Here is an 11,478-nt window from a genome sequence, read left to right on the forward strand (position 1 = left end):
AAAATTTTTAATTTAAAAAGAAAAACATAGAAGAAAAATTCAATTATTATGCCATCTTTTAATAACACAAAAACGAGTGCAAGTAAATGATATCAGCAAGATGGTGGACTAGGAAGATCCAGATGCTCACTGCCCTGTGGAAATACCAAGCTGTCAACAACATACAGACCAGAGTACCTTTGTGGGAACTCTAGAAACCAGTTAAGGAGCTGTAGCAACCAAGCAAACCCTGAAACAAAAGCTACAATCAAAATGAAATGAAATTTTGTGGCATTTGTTCTTGTTGATGCCCCACCCCATCCCTGGCATAGCGCAGCAAGTCTCCCAATTCTTGCTTCCTTCCTCAGGAATAAAGAAAAAGAGTGGAACTTCTTTGCAAAGACCTGGCATGTCTTAGAGCTGTCCAAAGGACTGGTTTCTGTTTCCTCTGATATGGAGCTTTTATGGGAATAGTGGTGGAGTTTAAATATATGGTTGGAGGCCACTGAAAGCAGTGATGGGCAGACTGATGCATGAGAACTGCAGGGGGACTACAGACCTTTAGGCACCTGGGAACAGAGTAGGGGCAGAGGAATACCTAGAACATCTATGAACCAGAGAAAAAACAAGGATGAGTCTCGTAAGGAAATGATGACTTTAAAAAGTATCTGTGTAAATGTGGAATTAAGCAATAGAGCACATTCACGGACCCAGGAATATGCATCTCAAGAAAAGTCCAGAAGAAACCTTGAAACTTCATGCAGGGGTGATTAGTGAAGATGCTCCTCTGTTGGGAGAGGTGGTTATTTTTTCAAAAGCCCAGTTTTAAATAAAAGATGACAAAGAAACAGAAAATCAGAGCTCATTTCAAGCAACAAATTAAATCTCCAGAAATCAACTGTAAGCAACACAGGCCTTGAACTTGACAAAGATTTAAAACAATTTTCTCAAATATGCACAAAAAAGAAAGAGAACTTGGACAGAAACCAAAAGTAAATCAGGAAAATGAGACATGAACAAAATGAGAAAATCAACAAAGAGATGCAACCTAAAAGAAAGCACAAAATACATTCTAGAGATGAAAAATAAAAGAACTGAATTAAAAAAAATTCACTGGATCATTTAAACAGCAGACTTGAGCAGGGAGAAAAAATAATTAGTAAACCTGTAGACAGCTCATTTGAGATTATTGAGTCCGAGATATTAAAAAAAAAAAAGAATGAATAAGAGTGAACAATCTAAAGGACTTATGCAAAACTATCAAGCAGAATAAAATGTACATTATGGGAGTCCCAGAAGAAGAAAAAAGAAAGGAGCAGAAAGTTTATTTGAAAGAGTATTGGCCAAAAGCTTCCAAAGTTTGAGGGAAAATATGGATACATAAATATAAGAAACTCAACAATTCCCAAATAGGAAAAACACAAAGAGACCCACACCAAGACAGATGATAATCAGTCCAAAGTCAAAGATGAAGACAGAATCTTGAAAGCAACAAAGCAAAGTGAATTGTCACATATGAGAAATCTTCAATAAGATAGATTTCTCAGCAGTAATCTTCGAAGCCAGAAGTCAATTAGATGATATATTTAAAGTGCTTAAATAAAAATACTGTCACTGAAGAATTTTATATCAGGCAAAACTGTCCTCCAAAAATGAGGGAGAAATTAAGGCATTCTTACATAAACAAAAGAAAAATGGTTTTATTACCACCAGACCTAACCTAAAAGAAATGCTAAAAGAAATTCCTAAAGTTGAAACAAAGGTATGCTATAAAGTAACTCAAAACAATATGAAAATATAAAGTTATCTGTTAAAGGTAAATACATGGACAAATAGTGAAACCAATATGTTGTAATTTTGGTTTATGTTGTAATTTTGGTTTATAACTCTGCTTTTAATTTTCTTATAAGATTTAAATTACAAGATCATAAAAATATTTATGTATCTATGTTAATGAGTATGAAATATTAAAAGATGTATTTTGTGAAATCAATAACAAAAAGGGAAACTGAATTGAAAAAGAGAAGAAATTTTGTAAGCAATTGAAGTTAAGTTAATGTCAGCTTAAAGTAGATTGGGTGCTTAAATTTAAGATGTTTTATGTAGTCCAAATTGTAATCACAAAGAGAATATCTACACAAATGTACACAAAAGAAAAAAAAAAGAGAATCAAAATGTGTCACTGCCAAAAAAAAAAAGAAATCAACTAAACACAAAGGAAGACAAAGGAAGGACAAAAACTCTGTAAGACACACAGAAAACAGTTAACAAAATGGCATTTGTAAGTTCTTCTCTACCAGTAATTATTTTAAATATAAATGGATTAAACACACTAATGAAAATATATAAATTGATAGAATGGATTTTAGAAAAACAGGATTCAGCTACAGTAAGTACCCTACATACAAAGGTGTTCTGTTCTGAGACTGTTTTCGTAAGTCCAATTTGTAAGTCCAACAAAGTTAGCCTAGGTATCCAACTTACACAATTGGCTATATAGTACTATACTGTAATAGATTTATAATAATTTTCACACAAATAACACATAAAAAACAAACACAAAAAAATAAGGAAAACATTTTTAATCTCACAGTACAGTACCTTGAAAAGTACCAGCTACATCACTGCTGCTTTTGTGCTTGCTTCCAGACATGCTGGGCTTGAAATAAAGATACTGTACTACCATACTCTAGTCAGTACTATACAGTAAAGTACACAGAAGCACAACCACTTGTAGAGGATGCACTCATGTGACAACGTACACAAGACACGTGAACTAATTTATGTGATTGGACATGCGAATGCACGTTTGCATCTTTGAAAGTTCACAACTTGAAGGTTTGTATGTAGGGGATTTACTGTATATGCTGTCCAGAAGAGACTCACTTTAGATATAATACCACACTTTGGTTGAAAGTGAAAGTATGGGAAGATATTCCATGTCAGTGGTAACCAAAAGAGAAGAGGAGTGGTTACATTAATATAAGATAAAATAGACTTTAAATGAAGGACATTATTTAATGATAAAAGGGTCAATTCACTAAGAAGATATATCAATTATAAACACGTATGGACCAAAAAACTGAACACCAAAATATATGAAGCCAAATGTTGACAGAACTGAAGACAGAAATAGATAGCACTACAATAATAGTATAAGGCTTCAATACCCTATTTTTAATTATACAAAAAACAGACAGAATATGAATAAGGAAAGTGAGGACTTGAATAACCCTGCCCCAATTGGACCTAACATATAAATATAGGACAATCTACCCCCAAAAGAGCAAAATACATATTTTCCTCAAGAGCTTATGGGCCATTCTCCATGATAGACCATATGTTAGTGCACAAGAGAAGTCTTAACAAATTTTAAAAGATTGAAATCATGCAAAATATCTTTCTGATCACAAAGGAATGAAATTAGAAATCAATAGTAAAAGGAAAACTGGAAAATCCACATATATGTGGAAATTAAACAACACACTCATAAATAAACATTGGTCAAAGCAAAAGTCACTGGAAATTAGAAAATACCTTGAGACAAATTAATGAAAACACAACATATTGAAACTTATGGGATGCTGCAAAAGCAGTGCTAAGAAGGAACTTCACAGCTATAAATGCTTACATTCAAAAGAAGAGCTATCTCAAATGCATAAGCTAAATTTAAACCATAAGAAACTGAAAAAGAAGAAATATTAAAGCTAACAGAACAAAGGAAATAATAAAAATTAAAGCAGAGATTAATGAAAAATAGAATAGCAAAAACTAAAACCAAGAGTTGATTCTACAATAAGTCAACAAAATTAACAAATTTTAGCTATATTAAGTAAGAAAAAAGAGAGGTCTTAAATAACTAAAATCAGAAATGAAAGAGAGACATTACAACTGCTTATATAGAAATAAAAAGAATTCTAAGACAACACTATGAACAATTGTACAATGACAAAATGGATAAGCTAGGTGAAATGGACAAACAACCTACCAACACTGACTCACAAACAAATAGAAAATCTGAAGAGATCTATAACTGTTAAGGAGATTTAATGAAAAAAAAATCAATCTCCCAATAAAGAAAAGCCCAGAACCAGATGGCTTTACTGGCAAATTCTACCAAATATTTAATGAATTAACACCAATCCTTCAAAACTCTTCCAAAAATTGAAGAGAAGGGAACATTTCTAACCTCATTCTATGAGGCCAACATTACCCTGATAATAGTAAAGTCAGATAAAGACATCTCAAGAAAAGCAACCACTGACAAATATTCCTGATTAATATTGATACAAATTTTTTTGTAAATAGTAGCAAAAAAATTCAACAGTACATTAAAATGATTTTACAACATGACCAAGTGGGATTTATTCTGGTTTTTCAAGGATGATCAACATACAAAATCAATCAATGGAATACACCACATTAACAGAATGAAGGGGGAAAAATGTAATAATCTCAATTGATGCAGGAAATAGCCTTTGACAAAATTCAACACCCTTTCCCTATAAAACACTCAAGAGCTATAAATAGAAGGATCTTACCTGAACATAATAAAAGATGTATATGAAAACCTCATAGTTAATACCATACTGAATAGTGAAAGACTGAAAATTTTTCCTCTGAGATTGGGAGCAAAACAAAACAAAACAAAACCAAATGCCTGCCTTTATCATATACTGGAAGTCTTAGCCAAGGCAATTAAGAAAGAAAAAGAAATAAAAGGCATCCAAATTGGAAAAGAAGTAAAATTATCTCTGTTTACAGATGATATGATTGATCTTAAATATAGAAAACCCTGAAGAGTCCACAAAAAGTTACCAACCTGTTAGAACTAATAAATAAATTCAGCAAAGTTGCAAGATGAAAAAACAAGACCCAAAATCAGTTGTGTTTCTATAAACTAAAAATGAACTGTGCAAAATGAAATTAGAAAAACATTTGCATTTACTGTAGCATTAAAAACAAGCAAACAACAACAGCAACAAAGAAACACTTAGGAATAAACCTACCCAACGATTATATACCCAGAAGAATTGAAAGAAGTGTCTCAAAGAGCAACATTATTCACAATAGCCAAAGCATGGAAACAACTGAAATGGATGAAGAAAATGTCATGTATACATTTTAATGGAATATTATTTGACCTTAAAAAGAAGGCAATTCTGACACATGTTACAACATAGATAAACCTTGAGGACATTATGCCTGGTATAATAAGCTAAATGCAAAAAAGACAAATACTGGATGATTCCACTTATATGAGGTACCTAATGTAGTCAAATTATAGAGACAAAGTAGAAAAGTGGTTGTCAGAGGCTTGGAAGAGGGGATTATGCAAAATTATTGTTTAATGGGTACCAAGTTTCAGTTTTGCAAGATGAAAAGAGTTCTGGAGATGAATAGTGGTGATGGTTGCACAACATTGTGAATGTACTCAAAAGTATTGAACTGTGCACTTAAACAATGATTTAGATGGTAAAATTCATGTTGCATGTTTTTACCAAAATTAAAAATAAAAAAACAGTAATTGGAAAAAAAAAGCACAAACAAATAATACATTAAACATGTTAAATACTTTTGAAAGACAATGAAAACCTATTAAAAATATTTTACAAAATGAAGGCATTGAGAAGCACCAAATTCAGTAGAGCAAGTTTGTTTGGAAAAATCAAAAACACACAGATGGACAAGGAAAAAGCACAGGAAAGCACAATGATATTGATAATTTTCTGACCCTAAACTGGGTATTTTATAAAATACCCTTGTTATGTTTGTTCATTGGTATATATCAGATATTACATAATAAATAACAGATGTTTAAAAGTAGCTCTTTATGGAAAGTCAAATTAAAATAACAATGAGGTACCACTACACACCAAATAGAATGAAAAAAATAAATAGACCTGACAACCACTACTGCTGGCAAGGACACAAAGAAACTATCACTCTCATATATTTCTGGTGGGAAGGCAAAGTAATAGAGCCACTCCAGAAAATAGTTCAGCAGTATTTTATAAAGGCAAACATACAGTTACCTTATGACCCAGCAATCTGACTCTTAGGTTATTTACACAAGGGAAATGAAAATATGTTCATGCAAGAAAATGGTACAACAAACTCTTTTGTATCAGCTTTATGACATAGCTATCAAAAATTAGAAGCAACTAAATGTACTATAATCATGAACTATTGATTCACACAACAATATAGATAAAGCTCAAAAGTCTTATGCAAAGAGAAGGAAACTTGTCTCAAAAGGACACCTATGAAGGTACAGCAGATATTAACATAACATTATAAAACAAATATACTTCAATAAAAAACAAAAGAACAAAATTTGGCTACCTCTGGTTTGATTTCATTTGTATGATATTCTAGGTAAGGCAACACTAGAGAGATAGAGAACAGGTTAGTGGTTACCATGGGTTAGGGGTGAGAGAAGGCAGTGTTTGATTACAAAGTAGCAGCAAAAGAGATTTTTTGGAGTGAAGAAACTGCTGCATATTTTGTGGTTGTGGTTACATGATTCTATACACTTTTAAAAATATATAACTATAGACCTAAAAACTGAATTTTACTATATGTAAAATGAAATACAAATAAAACAAAAATAGAGACGAAAATCAAACATTATTTTAAAAATGAACGGAAGTTGTGGAAATGGAAAAAATAATGGTGATTTAGATAGCATATTAGCCACAGCTAAAGAGAAATTCATAAACTGAAAAGTGGCTTTGAAGAAATTATCCATAATGAAAGATGGAGAAATTAAAGGACAGTTAATAAAAGGGAATAAAATAAACAGGTCTAATATTTATATAATAGTTTGAGAAAGAGAGAATGAGTAAGATTTAAAGATATAATGGCTGAGGATTTTTGAAGATTTGATAAAGGGCATAAAACTTGTGGATAAAAAATCATAAAATTTCTAAGCAAGAGAAATTAAAAAAAAACATATCATGTGATGCCACAGTGAAACTGTAGAAATCAAAGAAAAAGGGAAATCTTAGAAGCAAATACATATAGATGACAGATTGTCCACACAAATAATTAAAGTAAGAACAAATTTTTCAACTGCAACAGTAGAGTCCAGATAAAAATAAAATAATAGCTACAGGGAAAATAAGTTTAACTTAGAATTCTAAACCCAGCTAAACAATAACTGAGACAGTTTACTACTCACAGACACTCAGTTAATGACCTACTGACAAATGTACCTCAGGAAGAGGGAAGTTGAACTCATAAGGAAGCAGGAAGATGAAAGGGAATGTTGACCACAATAAAAAAGTAAATATGTTGATTAATCTAAATAACAATACACTGAACAAAATAAAAGCAATACTAATTTGGTAGAGTAGTCCTAAATAAAATAAAGATACTTTAATAGTAACCTGCAATGTGAATGGAAATGGTGATCAGAGTTAAATAATTTTAATGTCCTTATTGCTTTTTACCTGTATTCTCTCTGCCTAAATTCTTTTGACTACTGAGTTTTACGGTTTATGTGGATTTAGTTTTGTCCTTCAAGTTCATAGACAGCAGACTGTGCACAAGTCAAAAGTTGTCCTGTTACTCAGCATTAAGAACTTTGAAAAGGAATTGGAGTTTATGGTACTGGATTCCTCAGGGCCACTGCATCATATCTTCCAACTCATAAAAGGTAATTAGGTAAAGAGCTTGTTGGAGTGAACTGGACACTTATAAAACACCAAAGTCTTTTGAATAACTCCAGGAGATATATAGTATTACTGAATTATAGAGTGTGTAATTTGGGTAGGAAAGAAACTCCCCAGGGTGTAGAAAAGAGACAGGAGTTATGTACAACATGCTGAGTCACTGTTTGATCAAACAGTAAAGAAGGAGCTTATGCCAGATGTTGCTTTTCAAATACACTTTATTCAAATGTTCCTCAATGTTTGGCTCACAGGTTACTCTAAGCAGAATCAGTTCGAGAATCACTTGTGAAGTTCAATCCCAAGGTATCTTGTTCAAAGTGTCTCAAAAGAAGTGTTTGCAAAGCTAAAAGGATATGTTCACTTTTGAGAGAACATAAAAACTCTAATCACTGAGGGACAATTACAGTTTGGATGAGCTCTGTGGAGTTGTGAAATAGGTAATAGGAGAAATGGTGATGAACTATCATTAAAACAATAGTGAGGCAAGACTCTATGTGGCATACAAGCACAATGACAATGTGGACCGGAGAGATGAAGTGGAATACAGTCAGCAGTAGGGACACTAGTATATTCAGTCATAACAAGGCAACTGTAACATAAGATGATGAAAAATGATAGCAAAAATTTAGGAGAAATGTGAATGACTTAGGACCCAGAAAAAGCAGGGAACATAATAAATTCAGAGTCCAGAATCATACTGGATTTCAGAATAATTCCATCTTCTAGCCAGGCCTCTACTTATCTAAAGTATGATGTACCCTGGAGGAACAAGGATAGTGTGTGTGTGTACATGCACATGTGTGTGTTTGTGTGTGTGATGTATACATTTCTATGAAGCAATAATTTAAGTTTGATCAATGGGGTGTTTAGCATTTGGAAGATTTTCAGTTCATATTCATAAAATCCATCTACAAGAGTATGGTGGAACCTGTTGTAGTGCTTATTGTGTGTTTACATTGCCATGCTCTCATGGTTATAACACCCACTACTATATCTCTCATAACAAAACTGGGTCCCATTACTTAAAGGGAGATAACCATGAAGAGAAATTTAAGAAATCTCTTCAAAAGGATATTATAGATGATAATGGTACTCACACTAAGATGATTTTTTTTTTAAATTTATTTATTTATTTATGGCTGCGATGGGTCTTCATCTCTGTGCGAGGGCCCTCTCCAATTGCGGCGAGCGGGGGCCACTGTTCATCGCGGTGCACGGGCCTCTCACCATCATGGCTTCCCCCGTTGCGGAGCACAGGATCCACACGCGCAGGCTCACTAGTTGTGGCTCACGGGCCCAGTTGCTCCACGGCATGTGGGATCTTCCCAGACCAGGGCTCGAACCCGTGTCGCCTGCATTGGCAGGCAGACTCTCAACCACTGCACCACCAGGGAAGCCCTAAGATGATTTTTAAATGACATAAGATGCATCCCTTTCCAGTATCAATGTCTTCTTTATTTTCTTGCAATTTGTTAGAGCAACATGTTATAAAATTTACAATTGAAATACTTTATCATGTTAATATAGTCAGTTCATTTATTTTGCCAACTAACTTGGGAAATCATAAAGCCTTCAGTAATCATCAAATATGTAAATTAAGTAGGACTCAGCAAAATTTCCACCTTCCTTGGCAATAATTTGCATGCAAAATTGTCCAGAGTATTTTTACAGATTATCTATATTTACTTGTAAATAATCTATAACTAAAATTCAATTTTGGCTGATTCTTTTTCTTGTCAATAATCGTTCATTTCCATGGTCTACTTTCAGCTTTACAAGGTCTTAATGATAAATTTGGCTTTATTTCTTTTTTCCCAAATGGTTCAATATAAACATCTTAGAAATTTTTAAGGCTACAGTTTTATGTTTAATATCTCCAGCTTTAAAAATTATGTTTCATAAAATTGTTTTATTGTTTTTGTCAAATGGACAGATAAATATAGCTGGTTAGAAAACTCATTTCAGTTTTTGTCAAAGTTACAATAAAAATATTACCTCAAATATTTGTCAATAATCAGATGCTTAATTTTCAAAATCTCACTATATGTATTACTTCATAGTAGTTCCATAATTACTTATCTAGGATAATTTGTGTATTTGCACATTTAAAGGTAAAAAAATCCAGAAAAATATCTGCTTAGGACTCCAATGTGAGCCCTGAAAATGCTATGACATGCATCTAGTGAAATGTACATAAAAACCATTTAATGAACTAACTTATATATCTGATAACTGTGGGACATTTAGATCCTTAAACATTTTTCTCATATTATTGGTAAGGATGAAGCAAATATTTCAATTTTGAACTTGCTGGATATTTAGACTCTGAGATGAAAAGAAATATGCTATACTCCAGAGGCATGCTGGATAAATTATATTACTCAAATCTGTTTGCATATTATTGGTTTGGACAAGTGGGAAAGTTAACTTTTCATGCTTACTTAACATTTCCAATGTAATTAGACAAATTATCTTGGTATAAACATGCTGCAGCTTTGACCATATTGTATGTAATAATTTTGGAAGAAAATACCTCCTAATGCCATCACTCAAAAATTAGAAGTAAATAAAAATTGGTACAACTAATATACCATAAGAGCTTTTTAGAAATACATATACACATTCATACATACCATTTACATATGGTGTATTTTGTTTGTTCGTCTATTTTTGGTGGTAGAGTGAAAATACTTTGATCATTTTAAAGTACTTTACATGCACATTCAGTGTATTGGGCACCAGTGGATTGTATGAGAGCTCCATAAATTCAACAAAATAAACTGGAACTTCAAATTCTATATTTAATTGTAAACTAAACAAATCACCAATCCATATCTCTGTAAATTGCAATAAAATATTACTTCCAGTTCATAAATTTTTGGTCTGTTTTATGTATGCCATGATGAAGACAAATAAACTGTAATCATTATTATTGCCGTGGCTTAGAACTTTAACATTCCCAAGATTATTAACCACATGGAGGTGAGAGGTGAGAGGAAAGCTCAAAGGTATTAACATCTTTTCTAAAGAATATTTGAAGAGTAACTGAAAAAAGATGATTATTACCAAATTGCCACCAAAGAAGAAAGTAGTTCTGTCTACACAAGTACACACTTGTACTTCAATATAAGATCATATGAAGTCTGGAAATTCAAAATAGTTATTTCTGTCAAGAATTTTAAAGCCAATCTCAGGATGATCCAATAAGATGGATCTTTTCCCTGACTTGAAAAAAATATGTTATCCTGGAGAATCTAATCAGATCTTGGATCCTGATAAGTTTCAAGTTTATGGCCTGAAATAAAACATTGGCCATGAGCATAGTACAGCCTGTTGTTTGTTACTTTTTATATTTTCTTTGGTACCATGTTAATCAAGAAATATTAAATAAGTGAACACATAGTTACTAAGTCCCATCTATCCATCAGTCAGTTCCAATAGTTCTCAAATTTTATCTCTGGACCATTTCAACTGGACAAAATGATATATTTATATATTTATTATGTTATCACTCTGTTTTATTGTGTTAAAATATAAATAACATAAAATTTACCATTTTAACCATTTTTAGGCATACAGTTCAGTGTCATTAAGTACACTCACATTGTTCTACAGACACCACCACTTTCCAGCTCCAGAAATTTTCAACTCACAAACTGAAATTCTGTACCCCTAAAAACCTCTCTTTTTTGCCTTCACCTGGTCCTTAGTAACCATCATTCTATTTCCTGTTTTTATGAATCTGAATACTCTAAATACCCCATATAATCTGAAGCATATAATATTTGGCCTTTGCATCTGGCTTATGTCACTTAGCATAACT

The sequence above is a fragment of the Hyperoodon ampullatus genome, assembly GCF_949752795.1.
Source record: "Hyperoodon ampullatus genome assembly, chromosome: X".
Taxonomy (NCBI): Eukaryota; Metazoa; Chordata; class Mammalia; order Artiodactyla; family Ziphiidae; genus Hyperoodon; species Hyperoodon ampullatus.